The sequence below is a fragment of the Eubalaena glacialis genome, chromosome 9 (assembly GCF_028564815.1).
Source record: "Eubalaena glacialis isolate mEubGla1 chromosome 9, mEubGla1.1.hap2.+ XY, whole genome shotgun sequence".
Lineage (NCBI taxonomy): Eukaryota > Metazoa > Chordata > Mammalia > Artiodactyla > Balaenidae > Eubalaena > Eubalaena glacialis.
In genome coordinates this window covers 54,061,134-54,078,727 of record NC_083724.1, presented here as the reverse complement: position 1 = coordinate 54,078,727, position 17,594 = coordinate 54,061,134, and positions in this window count along the sequence as shown.

Genomic DNA, 17,594 nt, shown 5'->3' with positions numbered 1-17,594 from the left:
ACTCTTCAATCTCCATTGGCTTGGGGGCTTCGCTACAGGTCATTGCCCATCACAGAACAAAGCAAGAACCAGAGGCAATCTTCTTTACCTTAAGGGTTGAGTAGTCAGGGCTAAACATTTGAGCACTAGCGCTTTCCATATCTTGATCATCACTGTAACATATGATGCCTGACTCTTCTAACCAAGAATGATGTGAAGGGTTGAATTGATGACACACAGCTTGGCATAACAAAACTGGAAGGATCAATAGAGCTCAATTAGTACAATATAGAGAGGAAGTGATATATCTAAGATTACCCATATAATTAGAGGCAGCGTTTATTCTAGCCCCTAAATTTCTACCTAGTACTTTATCCACTGTACCCCACTGTACTCTGAGGTCCATTTCAATCCACAGATTCTTGAGGATTCTAGATGTGTGAATTAAAATAGTGCAATATAATTGGTTTCCGAAAGATGTTATAGAGGAGTCATTTATTAGCCTTGTTTATCTTCCCTACAATTGAAATTCCCTAGATTGGAAGGCTAGCACGTGTCATTAATTCATTCAGTCAGACAACAAACATATTATTGGGCCCTCTGTTCCAAACAATGGGCCACACCCTGGTAATTCTTAGCCTTCACTCTGCGTGGTCTTGAGTTATGTCATTATCTATCTCTTGAAACAATAGTTGGGTTAACGTGCTTCTTTAATAATACATAGCAGTGTTAAGTGATGACTTGCCTTGTAGTAGCAAGAGTAATGCTGAGGTAGGATTATAAATTACCAACATTTGAACCTTGGCCTTTTGAGTCAGTTCCATTTTTCAGTACAGGAAAATGAACTTCTTTTCTCATTGACTTCGATCCCTCTTGCTATTATTTATAGTAAACATTAAGAGACTTTGCATATCACATGTCTAGCCATCTCTGTCTGGTCTTCCGTTGTCATTAATTCTTAGTGTGGGAGATGGATGGCTTGTGCAGCTATCTTAATTCATGACACACTACTGTCACCAGCCTATAAATAATTAATGCAAGGAGACTTTGCTAGTGAAGGCAACTGTCAGGCCCATTGGATTTAAGTCCAATTTCAGTTCCCTTCCTGTAACTTTTTAATTGAAATTTTTACAATGTAGAATCAACTTTTAGTAATGCGATAAAATGACACTAATTCAGACAGTGGGGGCTTGGGAGAGGGGAGACCAGTTAGAATGAATGAAAGATATGTTTTTTGAAGTGAAGGTTTATTCCTTTAAAGAAACACCATAAATTAAACTCCGCTACCAAAGGCTTTTCTAGTGGGACTGTTCTAGTAAGAGAGTGCTTGGTTGCAAAGAAGAGGGACTCACTCTAACTTAAAGAGACAGGGGTGAGTATAGCAGATGCTCTCAGGGTGCCCTTTCCACATCCCCCTTGTTGATTCTTAAGTGCTGATAGCTTCTTACCGCAAGTCCATCGAAGGGTTATCTCTGGCCACAGGACAGAGTGTTGAGAAGTTGACAATTTCTGCAAAGGAGCCTCAAACAACGTCAGGCAACAGTTGGTGGATAAATACCTGAGCTCCTCACTATTCTGACAGGACAACTCTAAAACATGTTCTACATCGTCTCCTAGAGGTTCCCCAGTGGGATTGCACCCCAGCAGCCCACAGCAGTCACCTTCTCATTAATACACATGGTATTGGCTTTCTTCCCTTCCTTGTTTCAATTTCCCACTCCCCTGCTAGGGCTTCTTGTGATCACCTCCCAAACTACTTGCACTCAAATCTTTGTCTCAGGTCTACTTCTGGCAGAACCCAAACCAAGATTGCAATGAAAATAATGGAAGGCTACAAGAGATGATCTTACTGAACATATAAGGACTAATAACCAAGATAGATAAAGAAATCAACCTATCCATAATGTCTGTCCTCCATGTCAGTAGAGAAAGAAACTGAAACTCTCAACGCAATGATAGATCTATAATATTTTAATGACAAACATTGCAATAGCCCTTTTAAGATGTGCTAACTTGTCACCTCAGGTCCTGCCTTCCCCATTCAAGCAGAGTAACCTAAGTTCTCCCCTCTACCTGAGCATCTCTAGGGCCTTTGTCCCTGCTGATCACATGGTAATCTGAGAACAGTCCCCTGCTTTCTTTGAGCAATGCGATTTATATAATTAACTAAGTGATAGTTTTAAAATTATGAGTCTGAGATCTTTGTTTCCTCAAACAGGTCACATAGGAACTGAAACTATGAAGTTAGGAATTCTGAGGGGTCTGATCTCTTGTCCCCAAACCTCTGTGGGCACCGGCTCCTTTCTCCTACTTTAAGTTCTCTGTATTCTCATTGTTGGTTCTGTCATTGGCCCAACTCCAGCAATACCTAAATATGGCCACTGTGTCTTTACTTGAAAATCCCAAGGGAAGGAGAATTCAGGTGGCTTTGCTGAGTCCATATGTTGATCCAATTGGACATGGCCAGAGGAATGGCCATCCAGGCTCACCCCTCCACTGGGGTTTGGGGTAAAAGAGAAGTTCCAAATAAAGAGGGATGGGCTGGAAAGACACCCAAAAATATAGCAACCATGACATTTTTTCCTGTTTTTTTTTTTAATTGAAGTATAGTTGATTTATAATATTGTGTTAGTTTCATGTGTACAGCAAAGTGATTCAGTTACACGTAGATATGTATATATCTATATTCTTTTTTTCAATTCTTTTCTATTAGAGTTTATTACAAGATATTGAATATAGTTCCCTGTGTTATACAAAAAATCTTTGCTCTTTATTTTATATGTGGTAGTGTGCATCTGTTAATACCATACTCCCAATTTATCCCTTCCCCCCCTTCCCCTTTGGTAACCATAGATTTGTTTTCTACAATATGCCTGAGTCTGTTTCTGTTTTGTAAATAAGTTCATTTGTACTTTTTTTTAGCTTCCACATATAAGTGATATCATATGATACTTTTCTTTCTCTGTCTGACTTACTTTACTTAGTATGATAATCTCTAGGTCCGTCCATGTTGCTGCAGATGGCATTATTTCATTCTTTTTTATGGCTGAGTAATATTCCATTGTGTATATATACCACATCTCTATCCATTCATCTATTGATGGACACTTAGGAGCAATCATAATATTAATATTGAATATCTATTAATAGACAGGATATCTATTATTATGATTAAATGGTGCTTCTAAGGTGCTTAAAGCTGCCTGAAGTTTGTTTTCTTAAATAGAAAAACCTTCCCCTTAAATTTCTTCATTGGTAAATATTTGCTATGCTGAACTGAACCAAAAATTATAGTGAGATAGTGATATTTTATTTCATTTATCATGGTGGCTATAGTAATTACCACAGATTTCTCAGTATTTTGGAGAAAGTCATATTTCCTGTTTGTTTTCATTCCCTACATGTGTTAGCATGCCTTTCACAATACTCTGTTCATATTAGGAACATTTTTGTTGAATGAATGGTAATATATAGGGTAACATGTGATTCACTGAACTGTGGCGTTTTTTGAGGCTCATTCATGGAAACATAAGCATCTGGTGAAAAGGGGGAAACATTGTCAGCTACGGGCCAATTCCTTTATTGTATCGTTGAGGATTTGCAATCACTCTGAAACAGTCTTTCCCCAGGATAAATTTTAATTAGTCTCTAAAGTTGATGATAAGTGAGCTTAGGTGTTTTTGTGTTTCTGTTGATTCTGGCCTGATTAATAATGTCTTAGATCTGCATTCTGTGCACTTAATAAAGAATAACATGTGCCTGTTGGGAGGCAGCCTTGCAGAGGGATCAACAACAGGGTAGGGTCTGGCACCGCACTGTCTGCTTGCGTTCTGGCTCTGCCACTTACTGAGTGACCTTGGGTAAGTTGTTTAATCCTCCATGTGTGCCGTCCTCACATGAAAAATAGAAAGCATAATACTCTCTGCCTTGTAGGCTCATTTCGAGCATTAATTCTAGAACAACACTTGGACCTGTGCTTAGTACAGAGGAAGCTAAAATAAAGTAAGCGGGTATAATCATTATTTGGTAAAAAATGGGTGAAAAGCTTAAAAATAATGCATCACTATTTAGCAAACATGGGTTGTCTTGTGCTTGCATATTGTCAAGAAAGATTATTCTTGAACCTTGTAGTGAAAATGGAAACCATTTCAGTAAGGTTTGCCATTGGATAGGTAGATTGTGGGTGGTGGTAAGAAAAGAAAACTAATACTCATTGGGGTCATCTACGTGCCAGGCACGCTAAGTGCATCTCCTCATTTCCCCCACACAATTCACTGGGATTCGGTCAGGTCTGTGTGTCTCCAAATCTCGCCATGCCACTCTCTCATCCAAGTTAAATAAAATCCGTGCTCATCTTTATCCAGTGAAGCAAGTAAGAAGCCGGGACAATGCATTTGAATCCACTGTCTGTCACTCGCTCGTTCTATGACCTTGGCTGACCTCTCTGGTCCTGTCTCCTTCTGTTTTCCACCTTAGCTTTCTTTACTTTCTTTGTGGGCAAACTCATTTAATATCAGTTCCAGACAACTCTAGCCCTTCAGTGTCCTGGTCCTGTTTCTCCAAATCCCCAGACCATGTTTACTGCTGGGCTCTACCATCTTGGCCATGGTTGCTTTAACTGCCAAACCCATTGTGAGGCAGTCAGACCAGTGCCTGAGCTTGGATGAACAAGGAGCTAAGGCCCGGGGTGTTCCTAAGCTGAATACTTCCTCATGCTTTTGACTTGTTTTTATTCCATGGATCAGAGAGAAGACTCTGTTTATACTGTAGCTCCAAAGGAGAGACACTGAAACATCAGTGCTGTTTTAGGCATCCCACTGTTTGGGAGTCTTTCCCGTGTTCTCAAATTTCGGCAAAGCAACTGACTCTTAAAAATAACAAATCAATTTGAGGTTTCTTATGTCCACAGGCTGGCTTCTTGGAGAGTTTTGATATGACTGGGAGTAACTCCATCTTTGTGAAGTGTCACCGAGTACCACCAGGTTAAGCCAGGTTAAGTGAAATATCACTGGTGAGTGATATGACATAGGGGCTTTCCAGCTGATTTTCCATCTACCTGCTCCTGGGCTACTTAATTTCATTTGTCTGAGCATTGCTTTAAAGCCAGTTTCCTCACTAGTGACAAATAGGTGTTAAGTAAACAAGGAAGGATGCAAATTCTGGTCATGCTCATTAGCAGACTCAAACAGATTTTCTTATTTTCTATTTTCTTAAATAGACTGAATGCCATTTCCAAGGATTTAATAAATTGAACGAAATATAGCACCATGTTCTTCTTTTTTCCTCTCCCTTCGCCTGGTCAGGACTAATGAAATACCATCTATTTAATGATATGCATTGCCTGTTTCTGCTGCATCTGGGAACCTCGTCATGTAGTCTTCCTTCTTTAATTATCTGACTCCAAAGAATATTTCAATAGTCTTTTCAAGAACTTCTGAAGTTATTATTTCACTTTTGAATGTAAGAGTTACTCCTCCCCTCCAGACACATAATCTCTAATCATTTTCTTCATATAAAATTGATAATTCATTTGTCTCCTTAGCAATAAGACATGACTGCCTCTGTGCATAATGAAGAATTGCAAAGCCTGAATTTATCGTGAAGCACATAGCAAAACTAATCGCATTTAACCACAAAAGTCTAATCAGCATAAAGGATTAGAATATAGACACACTCATTGAATGCTAGTGCCAGAAAGGACTCAGAGATCATTTATTATCAGCGCAGTTTACAGATGAGAAGACTCAGGTCCAGAAAGATTAAGAAACTTCTGAAGGTCACAAACTAGCTCCTGGCGAAGCTAGGTCTAAAACCTGCTCTTCAGGGTCTTCATACTTTTTTCTCTTAAACTAATTTACTTTCTCATGTATTAAACATTTTGAAAAAGGGATTGAAATGTATTTTTGAATATACTTGAGAAGAATTGTAATTTGTTGAAGAACATAGATCTTTTAAATATTAATGCAAGATCAGGTCAGATGTGACCTATACCCTGCAAGATTTCCAGATCTCACCCCAAGCTGGAAGAACGTTTTCCCTCTGAATTCTCATATGACATTCTTCACCTGTCATATGACACTTGCCTCTTCCTGTCTTATGTTACACTTACTTGTGTCCATGGCTTATCTTCCCTACTAGATGACGAGCTCTTTAAGAACAGAATTTCTACCTTTTATATCTTTATGAATTTCCTAAATGCTCAGTCCACTGGCTGGTGTGGATATGGAATAACAATCTCTCTCGCTCTCCTCTTTCTTCTCTCTTCTGTAGACTTTTGTGCCAAATTCCAAGAATCTCTAGAAAAATATTGACTCTTTTAATCTGAGGAAAGAATTTTCTGTTTGTTTTAAACCAGTAAAATGATGGTACAGTGCAGCTGACATACAGGTCATGCAGGAAATTGAGTAGGAGTCTGTAAGTCGATAATGTAACAGTATCGTGTTTGATTTCATTATTTCTGGCTTTCAGTACATTAAGCAGGGTGAAACAAAGCTCAAGCTAGTGGAGTATTTTAAATAATTAAGGAGTGTGAATTTTTCTTTTTGCACTGCAGTCTTAAGAGAAAATTAAAATTTAAAATTTGCTTTTTTGTTGTTGCTGCGTCTAGAATTAGGAAGAAAGCTAAGATTCCATTGCAGCCATCTAGGAGAAGATCAAAGGTTGGGCAATATTATTTTAAAGCTCTTCTAGCTGTTTTTTGTCTTTGTTCATTCATTTGGTCCACTAATATTTATTGAATACCAACCATGCGCCAGTCCGGTACTGCACTATGGATACAGTGGTGAATAAGAAAGAAATTGTTCCCTTCTCTCAGGAAACTCGTAGAATGATGAGCAAGACAGGTAAGCTAGTGGAAAATTACAGTAGTGTCTGATAGCTTTGATGGGAGAAGCAAGGCTTCTATGAGAACACCCAGAAGAGGCACTTGTACTCAGTCATGGGGCGAGCAGAGCAGGCTTTCTGGAGAGAGCGGCATCTCAGCTGAGGCCTGAAGGGTAAGGGGGAGTTAGCCAGGTTGGCGTGGTGGTGTTGGTAAGAATGTTCCAGACAGAGAGAACCACATGTACAAAGTCACAGAGGCAAGAGAGAGCTAGACGTATTTAGGTACTGGGAAAAATTCAGGAGGTCAAGGTTTGGAGATGCCAACTCAGTTACAACGGGTGCCTCAGTGTTGTAAAAGAGTGAAGTGGGCCTTCAAGACCTTTCCAGAGAGGGCCCTTGTGATTTGGCTCCTGCTGCTTATTGCCAGGCAGAAATACAGCCCTACATTATTATATTTATACATTTTTCAACAGAAGCGTGGAGTCTAGCTTTTTATGAGAAATCTAGCTATTTTTAAATGTTGGTAATTACTTAATTAAAAAAAAAACACTATGTGGTCCAAATAACATGGTCTTGCAGCTGGATGCAACCTGTGGCCACCAGTTTATAATCTCTGATCTAGAATAGTGGTTCTCTCAAAGTGTGGTCCAGAGGCCAGCATCAGCATCACCTGTGAACTTGCCAGAATTGCAAATTCTCAGGCCCACCCCAGATTTAATGAATCAAAAACTGGGGGCAGAGCCAGTAATCTGTGATTTAAAAACTGGGGGCAGAGCCAGTAATCTGTGATGCAGCTAAAGTTTGAGAACCATAGTTTAGAGCTGCACCATAAGATATGGTAGTCACATGTGACCAACGAGCACTTGAAATGTGGCTAGTCTACACTGAAACGTGCTCTGCGTGTAAAAATGCATACTGCTTTTCAAGGGTTTTGTATAAAAAAGTAAAATATCTCAATTTTTTATATTGATTACATGTTGAAATAGTATTTTGTAACATATTGGGTTAAGTCAAATGTATCATTAAAATTAAATTCATCTGTCTCTTTTCACAGTTTAAAATACGGCAACTAGAATATTTAGTACACATGTGTTATTTCCATTGCGCACTGCTAGTCTAGAGTATGGTTTCTGGGCCAGGGAGTGCGGGTTAGTGAGGCTGAAGCAGTGATGTGGAGATGAGCCTTACCGGACTTTGTCAGCTATGTTAAAGACCTATACTTTGCCCTTAGGAAACCTTGAAATGATCTTAGCTAATGAGAAGTATGATCAGATTGATGTTTCGGATGGACGCTGACTGGAGAGTGACTTGTGCAGTAGAGGGTGCTGCTCTGTGCACACAGAAAGTGAATGGAGCAAGCCAGGGGGGAATTCTGGTCTGGCATGGACATTATATGCATTCTATTTAATATATTTATTCAGTGCATATTGCTTAGCTGGGTGGAGGAGAAGGGCTCACCCAAAGATGAATAGTATAATCTGTGTCCTCTAAGGAGTGTACAGCCCAGTCCAGAGAAGAGACACTGAGAGGCAGGTTGAGGTTCTAGCTGGAGTCCTAGTAAGGAGCAAGGACCGTGGGAGCTGGTTGGCCTGGAGGTTGGATCCCAGCTCCACTACTTACTCGATGAGTGATCCTGGTTGGTCACCCCTCTAAGACTCTTTTCTAATTTGTAAAATAGGAATAATAATAGTGCCGACTTCATAAAATTGTTGTGAAGATTTTAATGAGCCTCCCTCTCTCTTTCTTCCTTTCTTCCTTCCTTCCTTTCCTTTTCTTTCTTCTTTCTTTTTCTTCTTTCTTTCTTTTCTTTTTCTTTCCTTTTTCTTTCTTTCTCCCTTCCTTCCTTCCTATCTATTCCTTCTTTCTGTCTATCTATCTATCTATCTATCTATCTATCTATCTATCCATCTATCTATCTAAGAGCTTACAGCAGTGCACATTGTAAGCAGCTGCAATTGTTATCACTGCTCAAGGGGGACTGGAATGGGGAAGAAGGAGCTGAGTTAAGGAGCGAGGCTGCCTCCATTCGGAACTGGAATGCAGGTGTTAGGGTACTATTTTCAAATCCTGGTATTCTGAAGACTGAATACAGCAGAATAGGTTGGATAAAATGTTTTAAGCTTGGGGCCACTCTGATTTCACTTTCCTCGTTTTGTTAGTTTCTTTCACCCTGGTCTGCGTTCTTGAGCATTCATGCTTTCACTTCTCTCTAGGAACCCACTGCATGTTTCTCAGTCTTATCCAAATCATCATCATCACCATCAAATGGTTAAAGACCTTCAATATCTCCTCTTGTAGATCTATTTCCATGGGCCCTATGTCAGCCTGAAGAAGGCAATGAGTAATGACTATTTCCAAAGTCCTTTCGAGACAGTGAAATGGGCATTAAACTTTGATCACTAAGTGAGCTCTGGGCAAGTAAAAGAAGCTCCAGGGCAGACATTTCTTGTAAATTGTTTGAAATCTGCACATTTTAGCACACTTCCAATGGAAGATGGTGAGTGGCTTTCCCATGGTGTACCCAGATTAAAATCCCAGGAGCAGTTTGACCTGTCCCATGTCTCACCCTCCGTTCAGTCTCAAACCTGATTTCACATCCTCTACAAAACATTCAAGTTTTCTCCATAGCACTTGGCTCTCAGCCTTCACACAGCATTCATCATTTTTGGCAACAATGAATAAACACAGACTAGAAACCACCAGAATGTTCCATTAATATGGAACTGCTTAGATAAGTTACGATAACAACATAATGGAATACGTGCAGTGGTTAGGAAGAATGAGGCAGCTCTTTATGCACTGATAGGAATGTTCTTCAAGATAAATTAAGTGAAAAAGATGTAGAAGACTTTATATCACTTTGCTACATACAATGCGTGTTAAGAAAAGAATACACAATATTTTAATGACTCTAAGACACCATCCATTGTAAATGTATTATTTTATTTATCATTAAGAAAAATTGTTGCCAGTCAAAATTATGACATCATAGATTAAAAGACATTGTGTCTTTCAAAGATGAAAAAAATGTAAGTTTTAGAATTGATAAAATATGACATGTTTATATTTACTTTGTATGTACATGGACTATCTCTAGTTATTATCACATCCTATGGAACTTTGGGGACTGGGGCTGCTCTGCTCAGTGGGCTCCTCTCTATCTAGGCTGTGTTGACCATAGAACTTTGGATACATGCCCGTGAGCCACTGAAGGAGGCCATAGAGTGGTGCGTTCATGTGCTGGTATCTTTATCTGGTGTGTTGATTTACTTGTCTCTTTATCTGGTATACATCCTTTGCACTGATTGCTTGCTGGTTTGGGAGTAAACAGTGAAACAACTTAGAACCAAGTCCAAATTGTGATTCTTACCCATCCTGGAAACAAGAAGAGATACTGTTTTTCACTTACTCAGCCTTATTAAAAAGGCCAAAGAGTTTGGCACTCAGTGGGTGATGAGACACCACTCGCTGGCGTGTTAAGCTGGACTGTCTCCTTTTAATAAGACCCCTGGCCATGGAGGAAGGAGTAGGGGTGGCGGAGTGGGCAGAGAAGGTGCCTGGTTCCAGGGCGGATGCAAACAGGTACTGGAGTTTACTCTCCTTGATATTTTCCCTTGCAGTAAGCGTATGACCCGTCATGGAATACCCTCAGTATGTTGTGTGTAAAATAAAATCATCAAAGGAGAGTTACAGGCTGAAAAGTGGGAATAGATTGAAAGCAATGGAAACTGGCGTTTGACTCCAGGGAAACTCTCCCTATTTTAGGCTGCTTATTAAGGACTCAGATCCTTAGGAAATGTTCCTAGGAAGTCTGGAGAAATTCTCTAGGGTCATATGGGATGATTGAAACTGAAGGAAAGTGTGTTCAGAATTAGACATCTCAAGTACACCATGCCCTGCAAATATGGTACAATCCCTTCCTAACACTGTTACAGGATAAAGATACCACATTGTGCCTTATGATGTTCTACTAGGCTAGTCCTTTTCTGGAAGTACACATTTTCCTCAGCTTACAATGGAGTTATGTCCTGATAAACCCATTGTGAGCTGAAAATATCATAAGTCGAAAATGCATTTAATACACCTATCCTGCTGAACATCATAGCTTAGCTTAGCCTACCTTAAATGTGCTCAGAACCCTTACATTAGCCTATAGTTAGGCAAAATCATCTAACCAAAGCCTATTTTATAATAAAGTGTTGAATAGCTCATGTAATCTATTAAATACTATACCGAAGGTGGAAAACAGACTGATCGTATGGATACAGAATAATTGTAAGTGTATCAGTTTTTACTCTCATGATCTCATGGCTGTCTGGGAGCTATGCTCACTGCCACCGCCCAGCATCACGAGAGAATCATACCATTTTATCACTAGCCTGGGAAAAGATCAAAATTCAAAATTCGAAGTATGGTTTTTACTGAATGCGTATCATTCTCACACTACTGTAAAGATGAAAAAATGTTTAAGTCGAACCATCCTAAGTTGGGACCATCTGTAGTATTTATTTATATATGGGGCCCATGCTTGAATCAGTCTAGTATTGAAAGCTCTTAAATGGAGTTCTATTGTTTCTCCAAATAAGCCAGCCTTAAAAATGCTAGAATGAATATAAATTCTCTGGAATTATTTAAATGTGAGTTATTACTATCAAGGTGTCCCTTTCTGGTGGATTTTACCCTTGGGGTCACACTCACTCCAAGTGTTCCACATGCCAAACCTGATCAAAAAGAGTGAAACCGTGGTTCTTCTGTTAAACCTCAGTAAACAATCAACTCATAACCTCACCACAGAGAGGCAGTTTATAGCTAGTTATCACCTTGATGAGCCAACTTCCACAAGAGCTACCAGGCTGAGAAAATTCTTTAGGAGCCTGGGGTGGAGGATAATCTTGTGTTGAGATTCTTACCAGCTTAGGGCAAAGAACTAGGTCTCAGGGCCCTGCAATTCCCAAACTTTGCCTTCTTGGAACATCAAGAGCAATCCTGACTGTATTACAAAGTTCAATGACAGGGAGAAATATGGGTACTTGGTTTTCTGAAGAAGCCCTTTTCACATGCAACTAAATTAAGCAGCATAAGCATCTCCTTTAAATTCAGAATCTCCTTTAAAAAATTAAGGGCTCAAGGGGAAAAAAAGGCAAGATAAAGTAATTTTACAGGGCCCTTTTTAAAAGAAGAGGATGGAAGTGTTATGAAAATAAGTGCCGAGAAGGCTTAACTTATCAAGCATAAATATGACTGAGAAAGAAAAGCAATCACCTTGAGTTTTTTGTTTTTTATTAAAATCCAATGTAAATGGAAGGGAAATGTTTTCAGCCATGACTTAAAGGTAACTCTGCTAATTTGTTTTTAAAAACAGACAAAAAGTGTAAAGTGGGTTTAATGACTTTCTAGAATTATTTATAATGGCATAAAAATCCCAACTGGTATCAACTCAAATATCCGTTAGAAGAGCAAATGCAATCTAAATTATGACACACACATACATGGAAACATATAGTTACTGGGACGAAGTGAGAGAGTGGCACGGACATATATACACTACCAAATGTAAAATAGCTAGCTAGTGGGAAGCAGCCGCATAGCACAGGGAGATCAGCTCGGTGCTTTGTGGCCACCTAGAGGGGTGGGATAGGGAGGGTGGGAGGGAGACGCAAGAGGGAGGCGATATGGGGATGTATGTACATGTATAGCTGATTCACTTGGTTATACAGCAGAAACTAATACACCACTGTAAAGCAATTATACTCCAATAAAGATGTTAAAAAAAAAGAGTTTCAAAGTGATTATACCATTTTGAATTCCCACCAGCAAGGCGTGAGCTCCAGTTGCTCCATATCCTTGTCAACACTTCCCATTGTCAATTTTTAAAAATTTTAGCTATTCTAGTGGGTGTGTAGTGGTATTTCATTGTAGTTTTATTTTGCTTTTCTTTGATGATGAAGAAAATTGAGCACTTTTCATGTGCTTATTGGCCATATATTTTCTTTTGTGGAGAGTCTGTTCAAATCTTTTGCCTAGTTTTTTATTGGACAGTCTGTCTTTTTAGTGAATTGTAAGAGATCTTTATATATATTCTGGGAACAAGCTCTTTTTCCGATACCTGCTTGCAAATATTTTCTCCTACTCTGTGGCTTGCCTTGTCATTTTCTTAACTATGTTTTTCAAAGAGCAAAGGTTTTTAATTTTAAAGAAATCCATTTTATCAGTATTTTCTTTTATGGTTCATGCTTTTTGTGCTCTAAGAAATCTTTGTCTAACCCAAGATCATAAAGATTTTCTCCTATGTTTTCTTTTAGAAATATATTTTAACTTTTAAGTTTGAGATCCATTTTGATTCATTTTGAGTTAACTTTTGTGTATGATATGAGGCAACGGTTGAGGTTCTTTTTTTTCCCCACATAGATGTCCAGTTGCTATTATTTTCTAAAGTTAAATCCTTACCATATAACCCAGCAATTTCATTCCTCAGTATTCAACTAAGAGGACTGAAAGCATATCCACACAAAGATTTGTACATCAGTGTTTATAGCAGGCTTATTTATAATACCCAAGAACTAAACAACTCAAATGTCCATAAATTAGTGAACAGATAAATAAAGTGTGGCATAGCCATATTATGGAATACTACTCAGTAATAAAAAGTTACAGAATACATATGCAACATGAATAAACCTCAAAAATATTATAGTACTTGAAAGCAAGCAAACACAAAAGGCTACATAATGTATAATTCCATTTATATGAGATTCTAACAAAGGCAACACGATAGGGATAGAAAGCAGATCAATGGTTGTCCTGAAGCTGGCAGTCAGGGTAAGATAAGAAACTGACTGAAAAAGGGTGTGAGAAAACTGTTTAGGGTAAGGAAAATGCTCTATGTCATGACTGTGGAGTTGTCTACATTACTGTATATAATTGCCAAAACTCTGCTTTTAAAGTGGGAAAATGTTACCGTGTGTTAATCAATCTATGAACAGGAGAAAATGCAAAGGAAGTAAGTTAAAATTTTAAGAGTGATTCTCTCTGGAGAACTGATATTTTTAGCATTCTGTAATGACCTTCTTTAAAAATATCACCTGAGATGCACAGTTCACTGAGCTGTATGACCCTGTTATTGTACAGGAGACATTGATGTGGTGGTGAGCTCTTGGGGCAGGGGAACTGTTCTGCAGTCCTGTGATTCTGTTGCAGTGTTTTAGTGAGCCCCTGGGGCTATGACCTTCACAAGTGCTTCTCAGATTTGTTTTTTTCCCCCCTTAGGAGAGACAGGAAGGCTAGTGGGTACTGGAGTTGGGTTATTGCCCTTCTTCCGCGTTGGCAAAATAGTTTCTATTAAGGGCAGGCCTTGTTAAGAAGGCATATTTAAATATGACTACTTTTCCACTCCCTCCGCTCAAAAAGTGAGGGGGAATTTTTCTCCTGTCTGTACCGTGAAAACGTAATAGGGTTCCCGGAGGGAAATCTCATGAAAGTGTGGAGGCCCTCCTAAGACTGGATGCCTCTGGTATTTTTAACTCACAAACTTGTCCACACTGAGGCCTCTAGCAATTCGTTAATTACAGATGAGGTTTTCCTAGCCTGGTGATGGTTACCAAGAGATTTTTGCTGCTGGCCTGCTCCAGTAGGTCGTGATTCTCTATATCTGCCTGTCTGTCTCTTCAGCTTGGGGGGGCAGCAGTTTACCCTACGATCTCAGTTCTCTGGTGGATCTAAGAAGAGTTGTTGATTTTCAGTTTGTTCAGCTTTTTTCTTGTTGTGTTAATGGGAGAGCTGACTTCCAAGCTCCTTAAATGCTAGACAAGACACTGGAAATCTCAAGCGCTTCTTTCTGCGTGGTAGTACTATCAGTGCTTTTTTGTTTTTTTTTCTTTTTCTGTACTTTTTGTACCTTTGTACTTTTCTTACTTTCCACATTTTCTACAATATGCATATGTTCATTTTGTAAGAAAAATGAAAATAAATGTTCTAACAGAGAAAAAAATTTAAATGAGTTTAATCTCTGTTGCCTTGGAGGAAAATAAGGCAAGTTGCAGAGAACAGTACAGTACTTAGAAAAGAAAAAAAACCAAACTTTCAACCCCTACACAGCTTACTATCTATTGCACATTAACATGACTTTACAATGCCATTGTCATCATTAGCACAACTTAAATATTCCAGGAGAGTCTTGCCCAAGCAAATAACTATTTTTCATTACATGAGCTTCCTGTAAGACACATCAGCTCTTCTGTAGAAAGCAACACAATTGATAGTTATGCCCTAAGACTCTTTGATTTCCCCCTCAAAATCCTCTCCATACTCCTTCCACCAATCCTAAACTATTATATCATGATCGTTACCCTGTCCTAACCAAATTCCCACACTGAAAGACACTTTAAATCTAATTTCAATAAAATCCAACCTTGACTTTCCCTCTCAAATAAACTACCAAAGCTCCATCAAGGTGGTGGTCTCCCTTACCACAGTAAGCAATAAATTCAGCTTCATCTTCTTACCAGGTTACACTGGGGATAGCTGGGGAACTGACATTTGACAGTGTATATCATTTTATGTGAGCAAGAAGAAACAGGCAGAAGTAACCACACCAGGCTTTTAAAGCCGATTGCCTGGTAGGGGTGAATTCTAAATTAAAATTTTTTGTATTATTTCACTGGTTGTGGTGAACACATGTCTATTTTATAATCTTGGAAGAGGAATTTAATTAAAGTTTTTACAAGAGAATTAAAAAATGCATATATATGCTGGGGGGACTATGAATCCATTCTCTTTGAGGTTTATAATCCCACAGTGAGCCTTGCTTCATAACAGTTCTTGGGTTCACAAAGAGGCCTCTTTCAAATGGATAAACAACAGGTCCTACTGTATAGCACAGGGAACTATATTCATTATCTTGTGATGAACCATAATGGAAAAGGATATGAAAAAGAATGTGTGTGTGTGTGTGTGTGTGTGTGTGTGTGTGTATATATATATATGTATAACCGAATTACTTTACAGTAGAAACACAACATTGCAAATCAACTATACTTCAATAAAATAAATTAAAACTAAAAAGACAAAGAGACCTCTTTTTAGTTTATATGTTAAAAAAGAAACCAGTGTTTATAAACAGGAAAGTGGTTTTCCCTTAGTCTTGACTTAGTTGTCTTGCTTTATTCAACTTGGAAAATCCCTCTGGAAAATCCTTACTGAAAATGATGCAGAAATACAGATACCTTTTGCATAAAGGGCTTAGTCATTTGGAACATGTCACTTCCACCCTCTATTAAGCTCAATGTCCTAAACCACACCAATGATGAATGCAGCTCACCTGGACATAGATCTAGTAATTCTAGACCTGTCGGTCATTGTTTCTCACCCTGCGCCTCATCATTTTTGATGACCTCTCCCTAAGTACAGCAGAGATTGAAACCCTGAGATTCGTATGACAGTATAAATGAATAAGGACAGAAAATTTACTTTATCTGGTTTGACACAGCTCTTATTTAGTAAATTTTAAGAAGAGGAATATACTTGACCATTCCTCCAAGATAACTGTATAGTGAGATTGACTGTTACTGTAAAATTCTCATGGGAACTACATTTATTCATAAGGGGTTAATATGTCTCTACCCTTCTGCTAAGGAGACCAAAAATATTTCCCCCAAGTATGATATACCATATCAGTCTGAATGAAGTTCAAGTTAAGCACAATTGAAGCTTCCTTCCTGGTAACATATATGACAGAAAAGCTGTGTCAGAGAGAAAAAATATTCATCCTTTTCAGTTATTCCCGTTTATGTTGGTTTCACTAGAGTGACAATTGTGTGATGGATGTATATGCCTGTACCAGTGATCTAAATCAAGATTAGGATCACCGTGGCCTCATACTGTTCCCCAGGAGTGAAATAATGGGGATTAAGAGTCTGATGGATTTAGCAGTGCTCCTTCAATTTGATCACGCATCAGAATCACCTGGAGGGCATTAGTGCTATCCAAGTCAGCTGGATCTCAGTAGCCTTTAGGGTCCGATGGCAGCTGAATATAAAGACAAGGTCTTGGTCTTTGTGGAGTGGCTTGTCACTAAGAAGAAAGAGCCAGGGTAGCGGAGGAGCCCAGCCAAGAAAACTGGGTCTTAAAGTTCCATTCTCAGCCACAGAAACCAGAGACCTAAGCCAAGACTCGTTTGTAAGCCTGGCTGGGTCAGCAAGTGCCAAGCAAATGGGTGCCTGGGACTTATCAATAAGATCAGTTCCAGGTCTCACTCACTGGGGAGGTAGGGAGGCTGCGTGGAATATGGGTTTTTTTGTTTTGTTTTTATTTATTTATTTATTTATTTATTTTTGGCTGTGTTGGGTCTTCGTTGCTGCACGTGGGCTTTCTCTAGTTGCGGTGCGCGGGCTTCTCATTGCGGTGGCTTCTCTTGTTGCAGAGCACGGGCTTCAGTAGTTGTGGCACACGGGCTTCAGTAGTTGTGGCACACGGGCTTAGTTGCTCCGCGGCATGCGGGATCTTCCCGGACCAGGGCTCAAACCTGTGTCCCCTGCACTGGCAGGCGGACTTTTAACCACTGCGCCACCAGGAAAGCCTCGGAATATGGGTTTTAGAGGCAAAGAAATCTTACTTTCAAATTCTGCTTTGGTACACTGGCCACAGCTATTCAGTCTCTCATTTGCATCATCCTTATTTATAAAAAGGGAATAAGAACTATGCCTTCTTCCCAGGGTTCTTGTAATTAAATAATTCTAGTAAAGGATCAAGTACATCGCCTGATACTCGTAGCTTCCTTCCTCCGTTCCTAGAAAACT